General features: G+C 34.7%; 1 protein-coding gene and 1 long non-coding RNA gene across 4 annotated transcripts in view; one reads left to right on the forward strand and one right to left on the reverse strand.

Moving 5' to 3' along the window:
• Positions 1 to 27562, forward strand: part of LOC100642839 (beta-3 adrenergic receptor) — a 77035-nt gene that overhangs the window by 12845 nt on the left and 36628 nt on the right. The window contains exon 2 of one of the 2 annotated variants that reach the window (XM_012321118.3): positions 25759 to 25854. The exons of the other annotated variant lie outside the window; for it this stretch is intronic. The gene's annotated coding sequence lies outside the window, so the exon portion shown is untranslated. The remainder of the gene's footprint in view (positions 1 to 25758; positions 25855 to 27562) is intronic. 2 annotated transcript variants of the gene reach the window in all.
• LOC110120359 lies at positions 1905 to 7181 on the reverse strand. Of its 2 annotated transcripts, XR_007223498.1 has the most exons (5): positions 6897 to 7181; positions 5637 to 5750; positions 4372 to 4488; positions 3438 to 3671; positions 1905 to 3254 (listed from the first exon to the last, which is right to left on the reverse strand). It is a non-coding gene; the product is annotated as an uncharacterized LOC110120359 (long non-coding RNA). The 2 variants fall into 2 exon arrangements; XR_007223497.1 differs by lacking the exon at positions 1905 to 3254 and having other exon boundaries at positions 5637 to 5777.

A 27562-nucleotide genomic window follows, 5' to 3' on the forward strand; every position in this document is an offset into this window, starting at 1 on the left:
ACAATGCTCAGACCCTTATAAAATTACAGCGTTACGTTTCCAACGTGTCGCGTCGTGTATAGTTTGTTCCACTGAATTTAGTATGCGAGTAAAGAAAGCCACAGCTTTAGTAAAATACGCGAATATATAATTATTTTATTATATAAAGCATGGTTCGAAAATTCTCTTCTTAGGAACTGGACGATAGTCTCAAAAAAATTGATTCTGTTAAACAAAATATTTTCAAAGAATAAGAAACATTTGCGGAAAAGATTTTCAATTAATTAGATATAATCGAAGCGACACAACATATCTATGAGTAGCAGCGAAAGTCTTAAACAACAAAGACCTATTGTTAAATTATTCGCTTAAAGTTTTAAACTTTGTAAAAGTTCATCATGTCGTTTCAGAATCACTTTTATTCATTTTGTGCATCTTACTGAATCTTCGAAGCAATACTACCAATTTCTACCTTCGATCGATATATTGGACTTTGTTTATGAAATCCGTCATAGAAGTTGCAATTTCATGTGTTCTCCGAGTATCCTATCTAGTATTGTATCGTTTATATATATATAAGTATACTTCATTTTTCTTCATATTGGACAATGCTTTAGTTTCCAATACTCAGATCTTTTAAAGATGATAGGAGCTCCAACTTATAAAGGCTCGTATTGCATTTTAAGTAAATAAGCAATGCTTATTGCAATTCATAATTATTATAATATTTATAAAAACGTTATTGATATAAATTATTTTATTATTGTATATTACATTATTGTAAAATATCATGTTTTAATAATATCTATTAGATCATTATTTACATATGAATTATACTTAAACGTTCCATGTTTCTAAATATAAATTTTGAAACTTGTCATAGAAGAAAAATGTTCAGATGTTTCGTTGGCAACCAACTTCAGTAAAAGTCTGTGACGTACGAATGCTATTTAACTGACACGCCTAGTAATTACCATTCATTAAACTTGAATCCTTTTATCAATTTCGTTGATTGAAGAGGAACTATCCATATCAATCAATTCTTCCAGCATTGTACTCGATAAGTGACTCTTTCCCTCAGATTAAATTTTCAAATTACCCTTTCTAAAGACGATATTTTTAATTCCGCTCTCAATTGCAGCTCTGATACATGAAATTTTGTTGCGAACTCAAACAGCTCGCGAACAGCTAATTTTAACTTTAACCCATGTAATTAAAAAAAAGTTACGGGATAAGGATTTATTGTTCCGCTATAAAATCTACACTGACCTGTTCCCGGTATACCCGTGTTACGAGATATGAAAATTTTCAAATATCTAAAATGAATTGAAAAATACATTTATCGCTGTCTATTATAGTTTTGGAGATATAATTATGTAATTGTTTGTATTTAATAAGTTATTATTTTAACGTTCTTTCCTATTATAAGCAAATGAACTTACTTGGTTACAAGAAACTAAGGATCTCAGATGCTTCAACGATGTACAATTTTAATACGCTCACGTCCCACGGCTTTCAAGCAAACACAACATTCTTAATAATAGTGCAGACGTGAAAATCCATACCACTCGATTTATTTCGTGCTCCCCAGCAATTCGTCCAATAAAGTCTGCATCAAGAAAATCTAAGGCACGTCGTAATAATATATCGTAGTAATATATTCAAATATATAAGAAAAGTCATAAAATTATGAAAACAAATGGCAATCTGTTATCTCTTTCTTAAAATTATTTATAATCGAACTTTTGTTCTATGATATCGTCCCACCCTTTATATTTCACGCCAGTATACCCGTTCTTCATTGCTCCAGTAAGAACAACTTCGCGATAAAACGGAGGTTCTGAATGTGCCTCAGTTTCGAAATGAAGTTCCACCACTGTCAATAACAGTGTTATGCTTCGAAAGGGAACACGCTGTAGACCGTAGCAAGCGTGTCAAGGTCGCATTGAAGAATCTACAAAGACTATGAAGAGTCTGTTCGTTCGATTGCTTTAGCCAGGTGCATTGATTCCATCCGAATACGCGCCATGATCACGATCGTTGACTCGGTGCCAGGTCCACGTTTTTTTTTTTTTTTGTTTTTATTATTTAATTTTTATTTTACAATTTGTCCAGCTGGACATTTGGTAAATTGGTCTACGTTGACCGACTATTTCGTATAAGAACTAACGCGTTCCACCAGTTATTTTATGGAGAAATGAACAAACGTTTGCGCAGAGAAACACGAGTTTACTCGTGATCGGTCAAAAATGTGACGACGTCACATTTTTATGCATCTACTGATGCAATGGATATGAATATGTATGATTTCACTGTGATAAATGGGAATTTCCAATACGATGAATATATATGTCTTTCTAAAGATGTAATCCAAGGATAAAATTCTATTTTCTACAATTCGTTTACAAGCCGTATTCATATCATAGGTATATTAAATATGTATACTAAACGAGAGATTTATAGCTTTATTCACATTACTATTCATAAGTAGCATTATAGTCGATTTTTAGTAACAATATTTAAATCTCAGTAAAGGATACAAACACGAATAAACGATACGTTAATAATAATTAGAAGAAATATTACCACCTTTTCATAAATTTAACACAATGTAAATTTGAATTATTAAAAAACATTAAGGAACATTAACAAATATTAAGAAACGCTAATAACGATATATTGTATTATTTACACATAGCGTTATCATGAGCGTACAACCATCCACAGTCCTGTCATTAGAAACATAAATCTTCCAAGTCTTACACTTTCATTTTAAATATCATTATACATAACGCTGTCGTTAATATTTATTTCCCATTAAAAGTTAAAGGTACATATTTGTTCTACCTAGTAACAAAAATGCAGATCTTGCAAAGTCTCAATAGCATCGTATTGCTCGTTTACATCAAGCCTAAATCAAGTCAGTAAGTCACAGAGGGGAAGAAGCTACCCTGCTGACTCCTAGTGTCCTTATCTGAACGTGCCAGGTTCGACGGAACTGGGACATGCAATGAAATCGATACATCAAGTCGTTGTCCAGTTTCAATTCGGCATTCGAATCGATAGCAGTGATCAGGTCGAGAGAACCTGTTTTTAAAGTCATTTAGAGACCACGGACCAACCGAATATGTGAACGAGAAGGTCCGTGCATGGAACACGGACAGACGCATGCTTTCAGCATAATCAAACGTGGCGGTATAGCTTAGATTCTTCACCGCTCTATGATGACCATCGAACATTCAATTCCGCTGTTTCCAAGATTCGGGTTTTTCTTTCTTACAATTAGATGCAGAAAAATATTCGTTAATTCTCGATGATGATATATACAAAGGAATAAGATAATCTCACTTTTTTAATTGCAATCATGAAAATATGAATTTGCAGAAAAATTCGCAGTCTAATAACGATACATTTACAAAGGTAAAAATGTTCAACATCAATAACATTAATATTATTACCTGTTCAACTACTGTAGCTACTTGTCGTAATCGCTTACATCGATGCGTTTAGAAAATATCCAATCACAAGAGTCAGAGTCACGATCAGGATGCAGGCTATATATGCGACGAAATGAACGCACAAATTATAAATAAACTGCCTTAGCCATAAATTTTCGATTCTTATACAGCTTTTATTGTCATCGCCATCGTGATCTTCTTTCTCATCCTTTCTTCCATCTTCGAGGCTGCTATCTACGGTGAAATATACTTAAACTACTTTCTCGATAGTTTAGGCAAGTTATGTTTCCTATCTGTTTCGTGAAACGAATAGGAACAGAACTTTGTAAAACAGATCTTTTCCGTAATCGTCAATTTTTCCCCCTAATTTCGACAATACTCTTTTCGAGTAAAAACCACCTGTAATTACTTGTACTTTTAATCTTGTACTTTTAATCACCGATAATCGATGCTTCTTTTCTCCATCTTTCTTTTGTTCCTAAACCTTCTTTTTCCACTTTAAACGATGCTCTTTTGTATTCTTTGTTTTCATTGCTTTTTTATCTGTTTCAGTTATAAAAATTTACATCGTGTCATTTCACAGCTAAAATTGAAACATCTTTCAATCTTTCACGCGGAAGTATGCTAATAGTTTGCTAAACTATGCTAATAGTTTTGTGTAGAAAATTAAAAAAGCGCGTCGTATAACATTGAATATCTTCGTTGATAACGTTGAAATTTCGTAAAAAAGAAGTAAACGAGAAAAAAGTATTTTCACTAATACATGCACTTCTTGAGATACTATCATTCTGTCCTGAAAAATCTTTTCATACAACAAAAAACAAGATATTTTGGACGATACCAATTAGCTAGCCCACCCTGTACATCTGGTATAAGCTTATCACGAAATATCTTTCATCAAAATAAAAAATTCGATCAAAATTATAACAATGACCTGACGTTGAACGCTCGCCAAACGAAACTTTTCGTTTCTTTCCAGCGTCGCTACTTTTAAGCTTCTCCTCTTCTCGTTTGGTTCCTTTATCCGCGATGCTTTCTCTCGCGTCTCCTTCTGTAACATAGTTACGACAATTTTATTAATCTGACGCTTCTGCTTTTTATTACGTTAAGAATCGGTGGTGGACAAAACTAAAGAGCTCTTCCTGTTTCTCTTTCTTGTATCAAACGAAAAATTCGTTATAGGGAAACTGTAAAACATCAGCAGATTTTTCTGAACGAACAAACAAAATGTTTTTCTGCGGACATTTTTGAAAAGACGTTTCCTTGGGTTATTTCATTCTTTTATTTTTCACCGAAGATAAAAGCTTGTGTAGCAAAATACAACCTTTGTCTATCTTCAGTAAAATAAAAGTATTCTTTAATGTTTATAACTTTTGTTCCATGTTTTGCAATCTTTTTCGACAGTACATTCGTCATATTGCAACGATGTAGGAAAATAGTTGATATTTGGTAATAATCAACGATATCCAAAGATTTGTTTGTTAATTTGTTCAAACGTATATAAAATATTTGTGGATGAAAAATATAAATCGAAATTTACAGTTTAAACTTCAATATTTGTTATTTAGAATTTTCATTTATCAAATGATTATTATTAATTTTTCTTCATGCTCGAAAGAAACTTTCGTGTGTTTATCAGTAATAAAGCAACAAGTGGCTATTGAAAACAGAAAAATGAATTTCATTGACATGGAATGCACATTCCTTATTAATTTTTCTTTACCTTTTTATGAAAATTATATTCGTTAATTTTCATTTAGTATTTACATTTTGAATAATATTCGAGACATTCTAATTTACAAAATATATTTCAGAAGAGGTTGTTGTTTAAAACAACATCCAAATTAAAAATTTTCCAAATTAATATCAAGTGATAAATTTATTTTAGAACCTTTTCGATTTACACTGACATCGCATCAAATTATTTTGAATTTCCAAACACGAAAAAGAAATAATATCTATCCTGCACCACTTTACAGAATCATTAATTCGATACTTGCCAAACGATTCCTATCTCAAGCTATTTCGTAGAGCGAAATAAGAACAGCGACTCATCACACCCATTGTCCACCATCCATCCATTATTCACCATCAAACAAGATCAACTTATTTATTCAAAATACACACGCAAATCCAACCATGTTGTACAATTTACAAAATCGTAATCTCCCAAAATATCAGATATACATTGATTTTTACCTTCGATATTATTGCTTCCAACGCTTGTCCTCCTTTCTCTCTCTTCATTATCTTCGACTCTTGGGTTGTCAGTCGCATTCTCGTTAGCCTCGCCCTCGCCTTCGCTTCTCTCAGCTGCGCCAGAGTAATAAGTTACAGGGGCTACGTCCGATTACGAGTCACTTAATCGCCGTGAAATATCGAAAATCGTTACATCCCACCCTTGATATGCTCATCCTATTTCAGGAATTACGTTTCTCCCTTCCCCTTAATAAAACTCCAATTATAATTTCGTGCTGCTCCGATTAGGGGATTTCATTTTTTAATATTTTTATTTTCTCCTTTTCTTTATGCCCGAGAATCCGGTTTTATCGGAATCAAACTATATGCAACAGGGAGACTCTTTTTAACTCATCTCAGTTCGTTAAGCGCGATCTTAGGGGTCGAGGAACGCCAAAGGGTCGGGAACCGGACCAACTAACGTCCACGGACATTCTGAAAGTTTTATTTTCTTTCGTCGCCTCGCGAATTGCAGTTTTAACCCGTGCACGTGGATACGAGCACGAAGAGCGGATTTAGTGCTTTTAATATAGACGGTCTTTTGTCCGATGAACCAGGCGAAATTGTACGTGCCCGTAGCATAGTTACGAATGATATACAGTTTTTTGCAATTTATCGCGTCGAATTTGAAAGTGAATTTGTTCGTTTTATTCTGTGGTTTAAGCTTCCAAAGTTTAGATTTCGTGTCTTTTGTACGATTCTCGGAATAATAAGTAATATTGTCGAAGAAGACATTTCTAATAGCTTTGGATGAAGATAAAGTATTTGCACGAATTATCATAAGAAATTAAAAAAAAAAATAGATATAGACTTTGATGTACGTTTATACATTTAATAAATTTCACGATGGCAGAAGCGTTCTTAACGATTCTTGCTTTTTTACAAAAATATCTTTCATAATTATAAATATAATACCTACGTTGTATATATTAAATTTTTCATTTTCTATTGTCGCGTAGAAAACGGTGTGTATTCTTAGGAGGAGACGAGGTCTTTGTTCAAAAATAAAAATAGCGACTCGAAATCTTGGACTATTAAGACATTTGTAGAATTTGTACGATAACAGTAGTTTTACTTTTCACAGGCAATAAATATACTTCTCTTTTTATGTTTCTACGATGTTTATGCGACGCCTATAAGCGTCTCGTGCTTACTTTGAGTTTATAGATCATATATTTTCTAGTATTTATATCTTAACGTATAATATCATTTTAGTTTTACCTCGTGCAAAAGTTGAAATTTCTCTGTTATCTGATAATAGTCAAATATTTTCTCGTTTTCCCACAAACTCTCTGTTAAATTTTAATGCCTTTAGGACCTATACGCACTGTTGATCAATTGCCACTGATGGGTTTCAAGAAAATATATGAGACCTACGGCATTTGATCGTGGCGATCAAGGAAGTGCGTTGAAACCAACGGACGTGTTCACACGACAAGCAACTTTTTTGCAGACCAGACATAATTTTATACATAATCGACCAGTTGGCACAGGTCTCATATTCTTATTATTCTTGTCGTTATTCTTGTCAAGTTGAAGAATTTATTTTCTTATTTTCTAACGTTGTTAAAATGTATGGTGAACGTTCTTTTTAATAAGACATTTTTAATAAGACACGCGACAAATATTTTCTTTCCTTCTTTATTTTTTTAAAGCTACTTTATGATTATAAGGGTTTTCTCCATATCGATTCTATTCGACGATCTCTATTATACTGACAACTTTCTAGTCATTTACCGAATGTCCAGTTGGGTAAATTGTAAAGTACAAATTAAATAATAATAACAAAAAAGAACTTTCTAGTTGCCGAATTTGATCGACGAATCTGGTGTCCGTACCGGCGACTAGTCCACAGCACGTACGGGCTTCCTAATGTAAGTAATTGTAAAATATACGATTTATTTGGGCGAATTGCACCCCACCGTTATCATCTGGAATTCCTAATCTATTATAATGAAAGTTTCTATTATAAAACCGCTCATAAAGCAATATACACGTAAAGCAATTGTATACGTTATTATTTGGTCCATTTACGATGTTTATACGATAACTTATCTGCTTTATGACTGCTTTATTATACTTATAAGGTCAATATAAACTTTGCATATGATTTAACTATTTTCAAAACAGACATTTCGGACCCGATTTCACAATTATTTTATGTCATCTTGCGCCGTAAGAAGACTAAGGAGAAAATACCCCACTGATCTTATTAAAGAAATGAAATAGACAAACTTGAAGATGGTATCTCGCTGGTGATAGCCATCCACATGTTAATTAGCAATAAAGCTAGAAAAATTTACTGAATATCCAGTTGGACAAATTGTAAAGTACATATTAAATAAAAAAAAAAAATCTTGCTCCGTGTAGAGCGTAGTCTTTCTATTTCATGAACGACTTCGTCCTGCTAATAAGGAATTAATGATAGAATTTATGTTCAATAGACACCTTGAACATGTTTATTCTTTTCCTGAAAAACTTCCTTTTATAGATCAATTTTGATCCTGTGTATGAACCTTTCACAAATGGGAAAAATTCTTTGAACCTTCGATAAGTTTTTATATTGGCACATTTTGAGGTATTTTTTTAATATGGCTAGTTTACTATCATAATAACTGTGGTTTTATTATCCTAGGGTTATATATGTAATAAAACTATATACTGCTAGGTCGTTTGAAGGGTTCGTGACGTTTCTGGTAACAGATGGCATATTCTTGCTGTATTTTCTTTTTCATTATTTAATTTGTACCTTACAACTTGTCCAGCTGGACATTTGGTAAATTTTTCTAACATAATTGTCTTGCATTTGGTTGAACTGGGAAAGATATAGTGAAGGAAAATATAAGATTCTAAAGGAAATTAAACAGAAATACCCAAGATTAAAAAGGCTTTGAATATTAAAAAAAAATTAGATTTAAACATTAAATTCAGCTAGAAACAAACATACGATAAACACTTATTACTCACGTTATAGTACCATGCCAGAATAAGTTACTTATAATCCTCAATGAGAATTGATTGTAAAATTCTTCCAAATAAAAAAAAAATTTTTTTTAAATGTTGTCTTGTATATCAATGTTGTATATCAATTTAAATGTTGAGTCTTGTATATCAATAAAGACCGTATAACATTTTTTCGAATGTAACTACGCACATATTTCTCTATGTATTCTTTACATTGTTTCTTATATACTGATGTGTTTTATATGTTTTCTTACTAATACTTTTCTATGTAGAATAAAAAGGTCGCATAAAGTATATAAAAGATAGATAAATCTGTTAACAGTAGGAATAACTTTCGGATCTTTAAAACGCGCCAAATTCTTAAACAAACACGTGTCTCACACGATGTACGTCATTTGAAATCGTTTCATTGTACCTAATAAAATCTTCCATCCTATTTGCCATCATTCTAAATCTATGGCCTGTCCTATTTGCGTGAAATATTCTGTATATTATCAAAACCATTATACTTCCATCGCTTCGACTCAACATCATTTGGATAAGAGTCTCGCGAAAATGTCTTTCGCGATGTTCAGACGATGGAACTCGGTAACAAATGCGATACACGTGCGGAGTAGTAGGTCACTTAAGAGGATCAGCTAGAGGATCCTACTTTAGCCTACCTAGAGTTCTGTTATATAGTCTAAGTCAAATATAGTTAATTTCCAAGCGGTCTACGTAGAGGAACTCGTGTTGATTGTCAGGTGTCCTAGGCATTTGCTGTTTAGATAAAAGCTCATCGAGGCGACAAATTTTATGGGCAAACTAATGGAACTTGAAGTTCAATTGTTATCACACATTATATCAAAGATTATGACGTAATCATATAAACTTTTTCGTAGGAAGACTTCTTTAGATCGTGTACTTGTACGGTTGGAATATAAAAATAAAAAGAGAAAGACTCTATATTACTATATACCAGGTGTGTATTCCTGCACGTATTATATATTAAACTACCGGAGATTCGGATACCTACCTTTGATGGCACCCTCGAGAATTGGCAGTCATTTTATGACTTCTTCTCGTCAACGATAGATCGGAATGAACAACTGACATCATTCCAAAAATTCTATCATCTCCGATCAGCATTGACTGGAAAAGCCGCGCGAACCATCCAGTCGTTAGACGTCACGGAGATTAATTACTCTATCGCCATAAACATTTTGCGAGACAAATTTGACTGCCATCGTCAAATATGCGCACGTCACTGGCATGCACTCCTCTATTATCCCAAGATGGCGAAAGAAACGCTCGAAGCCGTAGAGGACCTCATCGAAATGTTCAAAATAAATTTGAAAGCGTTAGAGAAATTAAGCGATCCGCTGACGTCGAATACCGTGATAGGCGACCTGATCACCTCAAAGTTACCTCCGTCCACCGTCCGCCAATGGCATCGCACATTGCCAAGCAAAAGAGTGCCCAATTATACACATTTAATAGACTTCCTCTAAACAAGGGCAAACGGCGATTAGACGAACACGCCAACACCAATGATAAAAGGGAATTCCTACCAACGCCCCCGTCATCGTTGGAACGCGCCACGAGGACATACATTCACCACCACACACAGGATGTTGGTGTGTCCGACATGCCAAGGACCCCACGAAATAAAACATTGCGAGATCTTCAAAGCCAAGTCGGCAACAAAATGTTTTGAACTCGCAAAAAGGGCTTCCCTGTGTACTAATTGCTTAGGCAGCGGACACTCTCTTGCCCAATGTTCAGCTGGTTCGTGTCGCATATGTGGCCACCAACACCACACATATTTACATCGGGAACATACCAATGTCAGTTCCCCGGTATCAAGCGGACGATCATCGAGTGGTTAGTCGTCGAGCGGACGGCCGTCGAGTGGTCTTTCGTCGCACAACCGATCCTCTAATGGACAATCTCCACCTGGATCATGGAAACCGCGTGCTTTACATCGTTCGAGACGTACAACCGAACCGTCGCGGAAATCTCCATCATCTCCAAAGAGTCGGGAATCTCCTCGTCAACATGAATCTCGGTCATCACGGACTAAAGGTACCGGATCGAATTCATCGTCTAATTCGCCACGATCATGCACAGCCAACCCGAGCCAGAGCTTTGCTAAACACTGGGTCCAGTATGAACATCATGACCGAAAAGTTCGCAAACTCCCTCGGTATAAAGCAAAGAAGATGTGCGGTCCTAATCGGTACTCTCGATAACATAACCACTACCGCCAAGCATCAGCAAGATGGCACGATACGGATGGGTCAGCGGAGGGGAGCCCTATCCCCCAATCAACCGTAGACCTCCTTCACGTCCCCACAGCGCATCTCCATACAGATTTTATCTGCCTTTGTGAAATCGGCGAGATGTATAACGACACCTCCGGGGCCGAGGTGTTCCGCGATACTTCATGGGCCGAGCTGTTTCACGACACTTCTTGGTTTGTAAACTTCAGCGGCAACTTTCTTGGCAATGCCGAGAACCACGGCGATCCAGACTACAAGGCAGACAACGTATCCTCAACGCCACGGCCCTTCGGCCGCATCATCAAATTTGTCCTGGCGAACACGGCATTATCTGGACGGCCAAAGTTCACACGGCAACAACAATCAATAAGGAATTGGATAGAAGATTTAATTAATTCTATCTTTACAGAGTTTTGATCGGTGTCCTCTCAACGGGGGGAGGATGTTACGTCGCGTGAAGAAGTCCGCGCGACGTCCTTCATTGTCTGATCGTCAAAGCCCAAGCACCAATAGAGAGACCCTGAATAAACCTCAGGCCCCACCATAAACTGGGTCTTATTAGCTTGCAGGAACTTTTAATCCTGCAAGTATTTTTTATTTATAGCTGGTACTGAAAACAGTCCTTAGGTCCATTGTACGTTCTTACAATTACTTGACAAGCCAAATACCACCACCCGACACTAACTAGTGTCGGACGACGGCAACGCAGTGGTTAGCGCCTTAGGTTACGAACGTTCGGAACCCGGGTTCGAATCCTGGCGACTGGAGTCCGACTTTTATTTTGCGCAACTAAATTAGGAAGAAAAATCAGCAGTACCCCAGCAGCGACATCTTCTACAGCCGGCAACTACAACTATCACGGGCACATATATCACCTCATTACGGAGAAAGCAGGTAGTTATCTAATGGGAAAAAACCGAATAGTTGCCTAACGGAAAAGCTGGTTTTTCCCATAAACAATGTCGCCCATGAACCACGTTGGTAGGAGACTTTTTCCTCCTATCTTCATTCCTAACATTAGTTAATCAATCGGCATCGCGGATCGTTGCCCTCACTTTCCTAACTAAAAATATGAACAACGAATCCTTGTTCTTCGTTCAAAGGGCACACCCATACCGAGCTTTCCTCCGCAATCACATCAGAATGAACTTCACTGTTCCTACTGCTCCGACTGCTCCTACTTCTTCTACTGCTTCTACGGCATCAGGAGGGTCAACTCTACTGGTTCTCATAACCAAACAACAGTCAACTTCAACACTCTACTTGTCCTCATAACCAAAGAATAGTCAACTTCAACACTACTCGTTCTTGGAACGACAGAACAATCTATCATCGGGAGTCTATATCAACAGAATAATCAAGGGAGTTCTATTTCAGTTCTAATACTCACAACCCTCAAGACTTCGTCGAAGACCACCTCTCTACCCGGATTCTCTCATATAAGAGCAATCCATTTCTTTGTTACCTATATCTTAAGCAGCGGCGTTACTAACTTGTGTTGTTGTACTAAGTTGTGGAAAATATATATTTTATAACCCTGTTAATCGCAGCGTTATACCAACTTAACCACCCCTATTATCTCTACGGAAATCAGGGGATCGATCTGTTCGCGGCGTCGATTATTATAATCGTAACGGGAATTTACGACTCCCGTTCACGTGTTTCCTCGCGATTACGTCTCCCCACGATTGGTCGAAAATACACCGAGTATGGGTGCCCGAGATTTATGACAGTGGGCTTGGGCTCGAAGTGACATAATGAGTCGCTGAACATAGCCACGGTCACGGGAAGGTCGTGTACCTAGCAGAGGTATGGAGTAATTAAATAGCTCTCCTTAAAAACAAAGATTGACCCGAGGGGTACAGAGAGGTACGGAGAGGAGTATAAGGGCAGTTCCACTTGGACTGAGATTCAGTCACATAAGTTCTACTTGTACTATGGACAAGTATATTGAGTCGCACCAGAATCGTGGATCAAATCACATTCGTCATCCCCATTGACCGTGGATTCGTTATCGAACCTAAATTCATTGTCATCGGCATCTCAATTATCCAATCGCCGCTATTACTTGTTAAACTTTGTAATAATCACATTTGTATCAGTAAATATCATTTATAGTACATAAAAACGATAGCCAATTCACGTGAATATTCGTTATACGCCTCTAACTCAAATGATAACTTAATATATATTATATATAATGAGAGGTGATTCAATGACAAGATATTGTTGCGACGAAAATATTCGTACGTTATTTAGTATCATTAAGTAATGTTCTGTGTTACAGTTAATATTTTATGGATTTCTCTTTTTAACTAATAATTAATTAATTAACTAATTAGTTAATAGTTATTAGTTAAGCTTGTAATTAATTAGGAACGGATAGTATTAAGTTTCTAACAACTTTATCTCGGCTAAACCGTAATGTTTTACATTATTATCCACTAGTTACTCAATTATTTGATACGACGGATCAGATCCGCAGGCTACGAAGACATTATCCTTTAGATTTAAACATTAGATTCAGCTAGAATCAAACATATGATAATCACTTATTATTCACGTTATAGTACCATGTCAGAATAATTTACTTATAATTTTCAATGAGAATTAATTGTAAACTACTTCAAAAGCAAAAAAGAAAAATCATTATAAGTACCTATGTACGGTACAGAGTTAAATATATTTAAATATATAGAAGATAGAATTAAGGAAATCAATATTTCCTTATGTTCTAAAACTGCACAAATACATTACTGCTGTATTGTAAAACTATACAATACTTTATCTCCCACTACATATAGCGACCCGTGAAAGTATTTGGACACTTATAGAAACATTTGCATAATTTGCCTTTGTCTCTGCCAACTATTCCATAAGTGGTTTCGATAAAGTAATACTTTCAGTAAGCGTCAGCAAGTAAAGCGAACCTGATGTTCCTCTGAAATATTCATCAGCGAAATAACTGATAACTCTCCTCGCGATTCCCTGAATGGTCCAAGACATCCTAACCCGAGAATCCCTTTTAAAATTTCCTGAAAAAATTGTGGAAGATGAAAGAATAATCCTTAAAACGCGTACACGCAGAAAAGGGAGAAAACTGCTTACAACATGGTCGGATGTCTGGCGTAGGGCTGATCCGTTATATCAAGATCGACCAGACGGGTTTGTCTCGATAATGGACGAAGGAGAAAAGTCTGTAAAAAGGGGTGGAAGCACGATATGCGGAAAACTGGGAAGGAGGCCGCGAGTAACGTGATTTGTCGTCGTGAGCTGAGGTTACTTTCACCGTGACAGGACCTCCGTTCGATTTTCCTCGCTATCGCATGTCGATCGGCACTACGATCGATACGAGCTGCCGCAAAGGCTCGTAACACCGTGTATACGGTCGAGCAGTTTTAACCTTGAGCTCGTTTTTCTCGCGACACTGTCGAGCGACATCCTTTTCATTCAGTACGCTTATGGCGAACGATTTCGTCGCCACAATTTATTTTCCAAGAGATACGAACGTTTCTCTATTCCGACGGATTGCTCGTGGAATTGTCATTTGTCTGTCAGATATTTCGTTCGGCGTCATACATGATATTTTTCGCATGATAAAATTTGAAAATTGAAGAAATTTGTTTCTTTATCATTTAATTTGTACTTTACAATTTGTCCAGCTGGATATTTGACAAATTTTTTTTAACGAAGAAATTTAGCAACGTGGAAAGATAAGGCGAATGAATAAATATGATTCGTCGAATTAAAGAAACGAAGGGGAAAAAGAACGAGACACTTCGTAGTTCTTTCAATATGGTTGGCTTTTCGGATTAAATTTTATTTTTGAGGCATACTATTGCCCCATTGACATAGAATGTCGTCAAAATAACGTGTAAAACACGCGAAAAATGCTCAATTGTCTTAAAGTCTTAGTTTAAAGCGAGAGTCTTAAAGTTAAAATTTGCATTTTTCGATTATGCGAGTCGAAAACTATCGTAATATATATATATAAAAAAAAAGAAAACAATATTTTTACGTTCGTTAAAGTAAAAGCGTTTTTTGTGTTATGCATTATCGTGAACATGTTTTTAGCGTCTTTATAAGAATTTATACTGAGCTTTCAAAGCTGCGGAACATTTTGGCTGGAAGAAAATCATCATAAACTTCATTGAGCGTATATAAGACTTCATATAGGCTATAGCTACAGCAATTTTTTCCGGCTCATATATGTGTTTATAGGCCAAGAGAATAAATCTGGCTTGATGCATATAAGCGTCCATAAAATTGAAAAGGTTAATTGCGATCCCTACTGGATGCAATTTTGCGTGTAGTATTTTAACATCAATGTGGTCTTAGTAACATGGAATTATGTAACACCATGGCTGAATATTTCTCCATATTACGCAGGCAAACTGAATCGTTTATATCCAAGTTTAACTTTTTTACGCTTCTAAACTTTCAAAAAATTTGGAAAAATTCCAGCAAACTTATCAATGTCTTTATTATATTACATAAAAGTTTATATCAAATGCTTGACATCGTTTTTCAACGACAATAAAAATTCGCAGGAAATTCAAGGATAAAATTTTGCTTATCCTAATATATTTACAAAGACAAATGTATATTAGTTACTGAAATCAGTCGAATTTTTATAAAAAATATCCTTAAAAAATTGTCAAATTGCCAACATAAATAAAATCTGAGCTTGGTTGAGTTGTGAAATAAGCTCCCAAAAGCTCCATCCCGCGTAAACTTTTTTTTTTTTTTATTTGGAAGTAGTTTACAACCAATTCTCATTGAGAATTGTAAGTGAATTATTCTGGCGTGGTATTATAACGTGAATAATTAGTGATTATCGCATGTTTGATTTTAGCTGAATTTAATGCGTAAACTTGTTACAAGACATGAGTGCGAGTATAAGTATTATGTTAAATGTTGCCTGGAATTATTCATATCAGAAGTGTAGGTGTGCTTCTTTCTCGTATGCTTTCCGAAGAATAGAGCTGTGGCCATAAATAAATTTATCAATCCTTTCTTCTCCGTCACAAATATTCCGATATTCTGTCTGATTCGCTCGTTGTGAAATGTACACCGAGTTTCGATTGTGCAACATCCGCGGAAATTCTCTACAGTACACCACGTCGTTCTTGGAATGACATTGCGAAACTGTTTCGCAGTTGGAAAGTGCGAACGTATTCGTTAACATTCCAACTATTCTAATGATCTTGGCTCTCAGCGTCTTTCCTCCAATCGTTTTCAACGTTCAGAAATTGCTTTCGTGCTTGTCTTTGGGATGAGTGCTTCGTTACTATTCGCATTGAATTTCATCCTGATGTATCAACTTTATACGAAATGGTGCACGCGAATGGAGCAAATCACGCGTCTTTCCTGATTTTAATTAGAAAATGATGTCGTCGGTGGAATGGTTCAAGGGCGACTACGTTTTTAAGATATTTCTTTCATAAATGCATCGATGTATGTATATTTCAATATTATGTTATTTCTCCTTTTATATGTATTTTAATCTTTTTATCAAATTTTCTTATTATCTTCGATAAAATAATGCTAAGGGTAAAATTGTTAAAAAATGATTCATTTGCGGAGCATCTTAAGTATCTGAGGTGATTTAAGGTGTAAGTGCCCAAGAAATACTCTTATATGTTCAACAAAATAGTTCATTTAACAATTAACAGTTAACAATCAATAATTAACAGTCAACAATCAACAATCAACGATCAACAATCAACAATCACGCTTCTTCAATGTGTTTGCTTCGCTGTTACGCTAGACCCTTCGCACTTCGCTGTTCGAAACGAAATGAATCTTTTGTTCAAAACCGAACGGATTCTTTTCTTTGTTGCCCCTCGATATCCCCACACACATGCGTTTGTTAGATGTCCGCGACCGTTGCCGTGTATGCATTCTTCCAAATATTCGGCGGAAGAACCATAGGGATATCGATGGTACATTAGGCATGTCGGCCTTACGCTTTGATGGTATAGCGCTTTGTGTCACGAAGCCGTCAGAATGTTGCGCCGTCGAATGCCGCACATATTAAAAGGAGGGTTGAAATGTATACAGCTATTTTTTATTTTTGTAGTTACAGGATTCGAGCGATAATAAAATAAAAAATAGCTGTATATATATATATATGTAGCATCGTGGAAAAATCCTTAGGAAAATCCCGATGAACTATAGGTAGAAAATAATGAAAGTACTGACGGGAGGGAAATGATGGGAAATTCCGATGAGTCATATGTCCATGGCCCTTTAGGACATTGGGCAATCAAAAAAGATGTCCGTAACAATCTTTTGGGTCATCCACAGCTGTGGTACACATGTGCGTTGTAGGGGTACTGAAAACTCTGGTAAAAAAAAGAACGTCTTGGTGGAGAGAGCGGTCAGTTGTCAATAGTCGTAGTAGGAATTACGAGTGAGTTGCTACTAGTTGCAGTTACCAGTAAGCTGCGAGTAAGCTGCGAGTAGTTGCGGGTTAATCGTTACTCATGAGTTGTGAGTTGTTAGTTGTAAGTTGAGTAGTTGAACAAATTTAGTGATACCAACGGTCAAAGAAGGAAACGCAAAAAATACTAGGAAAGAACGGCAACATATCCAAACCTACACGACATGGTACCACGCCAGAATAATTTACTTATAATTCTCAATGAGAATTGATTGTAAAATTCTTCCAAACAAAAAAAATAATAATAATAATAATAATAATATCCAAATCAGCTGGTTGCTGAAACGAACAAAACTCTCATAGAAAGAAGACTAAAAAGAAAACATCCCATTGAGCTCACTAAAAATAGTCAAACTCAAAGATGGTATCCCGCTGGGGGTAGTCATTTACATGTTATTTAGCAAGTATATATATATATATTAGATTCACAATATAAAGAGAGGTATTGTATAACATTTTTTCATTAGCATACAGCACTGTAGGAAATCCGTAGCAAACATGTTAACGTGTATAAAGAAAAGTTTATTTTGGACATCTTATCGTAAAATACAATGGATCGCCGGAAGTTATTGATCTTGATGGTTATATTCATTCGTAATGTAGGTTAATAATTCTAATGTAGAAATTTCATGCAGCATATTCCGCAAATATTTAGCGTAAGAAATAAGTTTAATCCAAAGGATTTGGTGAGATGAAAGGATGTCGATGGTATCCCCAAGGCGAAGTTTGATCGCCCCCTGAGGCAGCGAAACTTTAACCGGAGAAAATTAACCGAGATAACTTTCCTAACTTCCATGCGAAGATCTTTCTATGTAAGTATATTTGTCGGCCTGACGAGTGAATCGAAGTGAAAGTGTAATTAACAGGGAAAACAGCGCTTTAAAAAGAAACATTGTCGTATATTTTTATATATTTATATATTTCCCTCTCGCTTACATAGTTAAGAAGTTGAAAAAGGTGAAAAAGTTAGAAGCGCTAGATTAATTTATTTTTGCTTTCGAAGCTATTGTAAAGTAAATTGCTAATAAATCCACTTTTGTAGTGTTTTTTGCCATTTACTTTTCCCTGGAAATTTGTAAGTCTATAGCCAGCGAGCAATAAATGACGTAATTGGCAAAATTTAAAAGAATGCATTTCTATTGGAACTGTTTATTGAATTATGCTACTATTAAAACGTGTACGTAAAACATGCTAAGAATGTTGAGGATATTACGTTGCTCCTAGAAACTAATAAATTGTAACAGATATTGAAAATTGTATTAATATGGAAAAAAGAAAAATATCTTTGTTATGTTATTTATATCGATAACAGAAAATAGATCTTCTCTGTACATTTTATTGGAATAATGTTGTTAATGAGCTAGGAAGTGCTAAAGCTCGTAATCAAGCTAAGCTTTCTCGTTAGTGACAAAAATCCTCTTCAATCTACTTTGTAACAACGTCGACTAGCAACGGTGTAGAATTTAATTGAGGAGTAACTGGATACTTTTGCAGAAGACCGAGATTTCGCTAAGAGATAACTCTTGTAGTCAACTCTTGAAAACACTTTCACCACACTGTTTGAGATCTAACAATTTCTTTTTTATTTAATTTGTACTTTACAATTTGTCCAGCTGTACATTCGGTAAATTTTTCTAACTTTATTGCTAATTAACACGTGGATGGCCACCCCCAGCGGGATACCATCTTCGGGTTTGTCTGTCTAACAATTTTGACAAAAGAAAACCAGACATTTACAAAACTTCTGACTAATTTTTTTAGAAGTCCTATACACAAACTTATTGAAAAAATAATTAACACGATATGATATATTTACTTTATTATTTTTCTCTATCCATACTCTGCATATGTTTATGGATATATATAAACCTTGTTTCTATCTTATAATCCATTACAACTAATACAATATACAATACAATATGTAATATAAGATAATTTAAAAAAAAGACGTAAAAAACTGAAAATAAAAGTTGAGAAAATCTGATATCTTCGGGATTATTATCGAACTATTTTCTCGCACTTCTTCTTTTTTTATTTATTTCTTTATATTCTCAATTTGTCCATTTGGATGAATTCTCACATTTAAAAGTATCTTTGCATCTCATCCCTTTTAATCGCCATCTAATATCCCTAATTTTACCACCATCTGTATTGCTGTCTAATCTAGATCAAAGAACGCGTTCGTGTGAATTACCGAGTCACCGACTATGCGAGCAGGTTGTGTGATTCGTGTGGCCTTGAGGTGTCTGGCTCGAACGGAGACGGACCTTGAAAAATTCACTTAGGGGAGGCGGAGAAAAATAATCTTCAGGATTTATCGAGCGGACAAGGGACAGGGACGATGGACGAAATTCTGATTTGCATCCCCCAAGGACGAACGTGTCAAATTGCAATCGTTTCACGTTCAATGGCGCGCGTGCCTCAAGGTTGCATCATCGAAACGCCACAGCTTTAACCGTATCGAAAGACATTTCGATTGGAAACCGAAGCGCGTCTGTAGTTGGCATTCGTTTCTGTTAAAAGCGTTTGTCCCTTTGTCCCGGACAAAAAAAAAAGGGAAAAGAAATACGTGTCCAGTTCGGTTGAAGGAAACACAAGCAATCGATTTCTTGTAAAAATAGATTCTGAAATTCGAAAAACCTGCTCGTGGAAGATGACCGATAATATTTTTGTTGGAGATTCTGCTATTTTTTTTTAATGTCAATCGGAAAGAAAGCATAACGAAGTAATTGATTTTTGATGTAAGTAACTTTTAAGAACCGGTTTGTTCAATTTTTATATAGGAATGGAATGGAAAGATACGCGCAAGCGTTCATCACCAATTTTGATGAAACTTTCAGAGGAAGTGGAGTTTGAAAAAATATTTGATCCATTTTGATTGATGAATTTTGATGTGGTTTATACGTAAATGAGTTAGTATCTTAGAAAATTAGGCACTATAATATAATATTGCAATATTTTTTTCTTTTTTTTTTAATTACTTAATTTGTACTTTACCATTTGTCCAGCTGGACATTTGGTGAATATATTGCAATATAATGATGGAAAGACACTTGGACAGGGAAAAAGAAACCCGACTGGTCTTTACGCTTTTTCTAACTCACTAATGATGTCCAAGTGCGTCGTTGCAAACGAGCAATAACGAGCATTCGCAGGGGTTGAAGGAATTATAAGAATAGACGGGCGAATAGTGGTATCCGCTAGCGAGAAATAAAAATCTTGATCGTGTTTCCTTGCTATGAATTATGACAGCAATAACTTTCGTGTCTTTGTGAGATCATAAAACGAAGTAACGTGGTGGATTTTTTGAAAATTTATTATGTTTGTTCGTACGTTGTTCCTGTTGTTTTTAGTTAATTTATAGCTTAATAAATTTCGAGTATCATTGATTGATTTTACAATTTTGATGAGAGTAAGGTTGTAACCTAGAGATATACATCGAAAAGGTTTTGAAACGGAAAACGTGCCAAACGGAACGAAAGTAAAAATGATTTTGACACTTGGACAATTATAGCGAGGGTACGAGATCTTGGCTAGCCGAGGCTACTTCTCCACGACTGCAAATCACGCCACAAATAACCCACTTTTACGATCACGCCATATGCTTCAATTCTTTGCTATTTGTCCCATTTGTCTTTACCGTTCGCTAGTAAATATAGTCTTCTATCTCCTATCGTTAAAGTTATTATTTCATTTGCTTGAAATATTTAAATACCTATGAAAAACATTCCCCTCTAATTTATGATCTATAAAATGCAGAAAAGTAGGAGAGAAATAGAGAAGGAGAGTTTGAAAGTAAGCGATCCAAATTGATTTTTAATTGTACTATTTTAGAATTATCGTACCATTTGATTCATCGATGAACAAATTTTTATCTTTAAATTAAATGCAATTTTCAATTATCAAAAAAGAGTGTTCAGAAAAGACCCTCCTTGGGCAGATTGAACTATTTTTTACTTTTCTGTGCTTTCAAAAAATCGAACAAAAATTTCGGACACTTATCAATATCCGTTTTATATTTGACATAACAACCACGCGTTATGTCAAAAGTGTTTGAAACGTTTTCCGATAAAAATATTTTGTCATAGAAAAAAAATCATGAATCGTTCCGTAAAAGGCTATAAATGCAAATATTTCTTCTACTCTTTGCATATATAGAAGAAAATCAATTTTCGTAAGTGCACAGTTATACGAGCAAGCAGGGAAAAACGGAACGCCGAAGCTGGAAGGTCGATTTGTTTCGAGAAAATTCTAAACGTTTATGATAGCTCGTTACGCGTCATCGCTCGAGAGCCTCCCTCATCGAACGGAAACAAGCGGAGCTGAGCGTGGGCACCGATTCGCGTAAAATGTAAAACTCTCAATGCGGCAATTCGCGCACGTATCCAGTCGGAAAGTCTTTCGCCCCATTAAAAGTGAAAGTATAGCCCGTAGAGAGATATCCCATTGGTGGTTGTTACCGAACTGCCATAACGATAATAGTTTTACGATTGTTTAGGTCTTTCCTTAGACGTGTTCGTTATTTTCCCCCTTGCTTGTAATCGTTTGATAGTTTTTAAGAGTAGTCTGATCGCGTTTCGTCGTACAGCTCGACGAATATCGAGAAGTTCGATCAGGCCTTCCATGTCGATACAATGTTTCCGGTCCTCAGACTTTCCAATGAAGCCGCGTAAAAGCTGTAAGACGAGTTCCATTAACACACCATTTAGTTTATGGAGAATATATATACACCGCCGTTCATAAGTATTAGGAAAATTATTACGAAAAATTGTCACATTTTAATTGGGAGTTAAGCATATATATATATAATATAATAATATAATATACATATATTTAATATGAATTATTATAAAATTTTTCATAATTATTTTTCATAATTTTCATCAAATACTTTTGATATAACGCGTGGTTGATCTTAGTTCTTACCACATTCAAGTCGATAGCATACGTCATACATAATCTAAAAGTATCTACATATGTACGTGTAATTTACCAAATGTTTAGCTGGACAAATTGCAAAGTACAAATTAAATAATAAAAGAAAGAAAAATATGTACGTGTTGAGCAATGCATATAGGTTCTTTACACAATCCAGAACACAAAAACCTCAACTTTTATGTACTTTGTTTATTTCTTAATGTTATGGCAAGTGATTAATTTCGAGTGTAACTTTCATAGGAAGAATTATCAAAATATGGCTTTTATTATATCTGTATCAAAATGCATATCAATATTTATTTCCTATTTAATCCCTAACCAGTATGATGGTCTCATCTTTCATCATCATATACACAGGACATGTATTTATGAGTTAATGGTCATCCTCTTTTCTTTTATCAAGGAGCATTAAATATTGCTACTTGATTATTTAATAAGATCAATGTATTTTTGCTCGTTTCGTTAAAAGTAAGGACACATCTTTATTTCTCCATCCAGAAATATCGACCTAAAGAGGTTTGCTAATTTTACGTTGGAATATTTTGACGATATTCTCGCGATATATCGTTCGTAGAATATTTACGGAGACCAAATATATCGAATAAGGTGAATAATTCGTGGTGGTACGAGATATCGTGGCTTAGGCTTTTTCCTGTCAAAGACTCGTTCTATTATTTACGCAGTCAGCCGTAGTGACGATGGCGAGAGAACATATTGTAATTAAGCGATTCGACCAGTATGCACTTGGCCGAGAAACGACATTAATTAAAATCTATTAACAACGCCAATGTATGGTAGCTGACGTGCAATATATAATAGTCCATCCTACGGTGTATGTATCGAAACTTGAGACCGATCGATCTCCCTCTCTCTCTAATTCATCTCGCGGGACAGCGAGGATTAATTTCAAAACTCGACCGTGTCCTTTATTTCCTGAGTTTTCTCATTTTTGTTTCATCGTACGTCGCGCGAAGATCTCATGCAAGAGAAGTAACGAATGGGGTGTAAAAGTAAGAAGGATAGGAAAGTTGATAAAATATCGTTATCACACGTGATGAGTCGAGAGGACTTGGAAAAGACTTACGATTTTTTTTATTAATTGGATATTGTAATATCTATGAAGATTAACTGTTTCCACTTTGAGAGATGCGCTGAAACATAATCTTTCTCACAGGATGCATAGCTCGTCTCCACCTATTTTTCTTCACTTTATTATCATGTTATATTTACCGAATGTCCAGCTGGACAAATTGTAAAGTATAAATTAAATAATAATAATAAAAAAAAAACTATATTATCACTGTCTGAGAAAGCAGATGTTGGATTTACTTGTTACGAAAGAAACATAAAATTATATATGCTACTGATCAAACATTTTTTTTATTATTATTTAATTTATACTTTACAATTTGTCCAGTTGGACATTTGGTAAATAGACCAAACATTTGTTTCATATTTTCAATTGCAATTCTATACTCATGTTAATTTTTCTATTAATTCCAAATTAATATCTATATATCTAGTATCTCAATAATATCTATAAGTATCAATAGTAATTCTCTTTAGTTCGATAGATTTTTAAAATTTTTTAATCTACTTTCTAATCCTGTATGAAATCTTTACTTTAATATGAAAAGTGATTGATATCACTTTTTAATAACCAACATAGGACTAGTAGAATTAACAAAACTAGATGGCAAGAATTTTGTGTCTAAGCTTATCAAAAATACAGATTTTAATTTTCTACCGGTTGCAATAAAGCATTAACTAGAGACATAAGGGAAAAATTCAAATGAGACTTCTTTATCGTTGCTCGTATAATTAATACGATCCACGATATAACGAGGTCGTAAATTAAAGCATCGAGTAGCGGCACCAAAAGATCGTGTCTTAGAGTTTGTAGGCTGTATTTGTACATTGTATTCTGTTTTAAATTCATTGGAGTTACTTAATTTATATAATGGATTATTTCTTTTTATATAACTCAAATACCTTGTGTATTTGATTATTTAATATTCGAATCTAAATATACATTTTTATTTTAGTATATAAAAAAACATACAAAAATTTTGTATTAAAAATTTCTTGTTAACAGCTCTAACCAAGATTTCGGAAAGTACAATTACATGCCTATATTCCCATCAATTCTCTCCTTGTCTCGAAATCTAAAGTTTAATTACTTTGACTTTTACGATCTCGTTATGTCAAAACTCGTATTTCCCCATTGACGTGGTATTACTTGAACGATAAAAATGATTGGGACCTTTTCACGTACAATTTTCAGAATTTCCTTAACTTTACTCACAACTTTAGTTAAGAAAGTTTATCGCGTTAATACACAGCAGATATGACTTCAAACCTTCAAGCACTAGAACTTTCAAAAGCTTCCTCCACGATTATATAATAATAGTTTTATCCGCTTCATCGACAACAATGAATTTAAGCAAGATTCCAGCTTTCAGCTTTTGAACTTTCGCTTGCTAAGAGGAGCTTGTGACGCTCGACAATCCAGGAATTAGAATTTCTGCTCGTATCAAGTTTCTTCATTCGCCTTCAACTTTTATTTTTCTAGAAATACCGTAAGCTTTAGACCCAAAGAAAATCAGAGATTTTATCTCTTCTTCGTCCTTTTTCTCATTAATTGAACAATTTACACCATTTACGCCAAGTACAAAATTTCTTCCAAGACAGCTCATATCAAACGAACCCACCAATTTCAGGGATACCTTTATTTCCCCGACGATGTAACGATAATTGGAAAAAACATCCTCCGGTTCCAGTCCATTAATCTCCCACGGTTTCCCCCTTTTATTCACAAGTTATCCCCTACTTTAATATCTACATGAAAGACACGTCGGCTGATAGGAAAAATCCTCTGATGGAAAATTTTATTCACAGATCATGAGTCTTTCTTTCTTTTCCATTTTCCTCCTCCTTATGACGTCGTATTTCGAAATGAACGAGAAGGAAAGTCACGAATCGATTCACTTGCCTGAAATAAAATCCCAGGAATCGATCAGAGCTGAATCGAACAGGATGAAATGGACACGGTGACAAGGCGAGGAGATAAAGGAAATGAAGACGCGCAATGATCCGAATAAATCTCAATAGAAGTTTATTCGTGAAACAAATTCGACCTGTATTACGTGGTAACTTCATCCTCGAAAAGGCTATTACGCAATTAAGCCGTTTTTTTATTCATAACTCCATTAAACGAGTCTGGAAAAAAGTTCAGAAAAAATTTTTTGAAAAATGAACCATAACTTTCATATGCTCGAAAAGAATGGAGGTAGAAAAATTGTTATTCACGAAAATTACGCAGATTTATTAAAGGAGATTTAAATTTGAAGAATAACATAAATAACTATGAGGATGATTGGTTCGAAATTGGCTAACAATGAACAGAAATGAATAAATGTGTATGGAATAGATGATGGCTTTTCTGTTAATATCCTCTTTTTTTTATTCTCAACAGAGACGATGAGTGAAAACTGTAAACGTCACGCGGATTCGATACTCCGATGAAAGGACACAATGGAACTGAGAGTATGTCTTTATTTTGGGCACAATGGTGAGCGAAAAATCGGATAGTTTATGAGTAAATTGAGACAGAAAAAGAAATATCGCGATTATTATGGGAATACAAATGGAAAAAGTTTGTTACTCTTTGCTAGTTTCCTTTTAATAGCGAATGATTTTTTATTTATTTTATTTTTATATTATAAACACGAAAAAGATATTTATAGTCATGTTACAAATCCGTTTAATTTATTTGCTTCTTTCTTAAATAACACATAACAACGGAGCCTACGGAGAAATAAAACAAAAAAAAGATTAATTTTGATATGATGAAGATAAGCACGATATTTAATGTTGATGTTATAAATTGCTTTCTTCTGCTTATTTGCTTCTAATAACAAATAATATTGCACTCCTGTTTGAAAAAATGAAAAAGATATTTAATATTTACGTTATAAAGATAGATATTTCCGATTGAGCTGTGGGTATTTGTTTAACGATACACCGCATCGACGTAAAGGATGGAGGAAAAGTTGATTTTACTCGCGCGCTTTTCTGTAGAAAAATTTTTTGACTCACGCGAAACGAAACAAATTTGTTATCCGTGATTCTACGGTTTCGCGGTAAAAAAGGATAGAAATTATTATACTAGTGGGATACCGTATACTCACTTAAAAAGCTTCGTAAATGAAATATCTCAACATTTTTTCGTCGGACCCGCTTCATATTTAATTTCGACGAAATTGCAGCTTGTTTATTGAACGATGTACAAGAGCGATTATTTGATGTGTAACCGAGAATCTTCGTAACGTAACGAACACGGATATGAAATTTTAAATACAAAAATTTCACTCGCTCACATTTTCATATAATAAACCAATCGATAACGATTCCTAAATAGTATTATTACAGTAGGAATTTAATTATTCGATTATTCGTACAAAATAAAGGAAGATAAATAAATTTTTTCATGAGGGCCATTCCCTTTTCCGTTAATTGATATTCTACAATCGGTATTCTGATAATCGAGCTTCTGCTGGATTAATTTTGATTGTTATTTAAAGGAAACAAGGGAAATATTGACCATCATTAATATTCCCATAATGAGTCTCAAATTGTCCTCATGGAGACGACAATGATTGCTGTATTCTCAGAAAGATGTACAGCTGAACAAATTGTAAAATACAAATTAAATAAATAAAAAAAGAAGTTTTCAGAATGGCTAACTGGCATAAAAATGAAAAAACGAAACGATTAATGAATCAATAAATATAACTCACATGTTTCACGTTAATTAACAGGCAATATTAGCGATAAAAGTGACAAGTTAATAACCCGTTAATAAGCTAATTAATATAACAACAAAAGGCATAAGTGGAGCGATTAAACATACTCAGCTGATACGAATACATAAATAACAGATGAAATTTCATTTATATGTATTTCGTACTGTGAAAAGTCAATAAAGTTAATATTGACTTTTTAATATTGACAAAAATAAAGATATAGTAAATGTAGAAACTGGATGATAAGATATGACATGTGAACGTATGTATATACACCAGTGACTATTCGAACACTCCTAGAAACTAGGAACCTTTTATGCATATATTATACAAAACATTTTGAAATTTCATTAGCACCATAATAGTCAAACTCGAGGATGGTATCCTGCTGCGAGTAGCCATCCACATATCATTTAGTAATTAAGTTAGAAAAATTTATCAAATGTCCAGCTTGACAAATTGTAAAGTACAAAT

Source organism: Bombus terrestris, chromosome 3 (genome assembly GCF_910591885.1).
Source record: "Bombus terrestris chromosome 3, iyBomTerr1.2, whole genome shotgun sequence".
Lineage (NCBI taxonomy): Eukaryota > Metazoa > Arthropoda > Insecta > Hymenoptera > Apidae > Bombus > Bombus terrestris.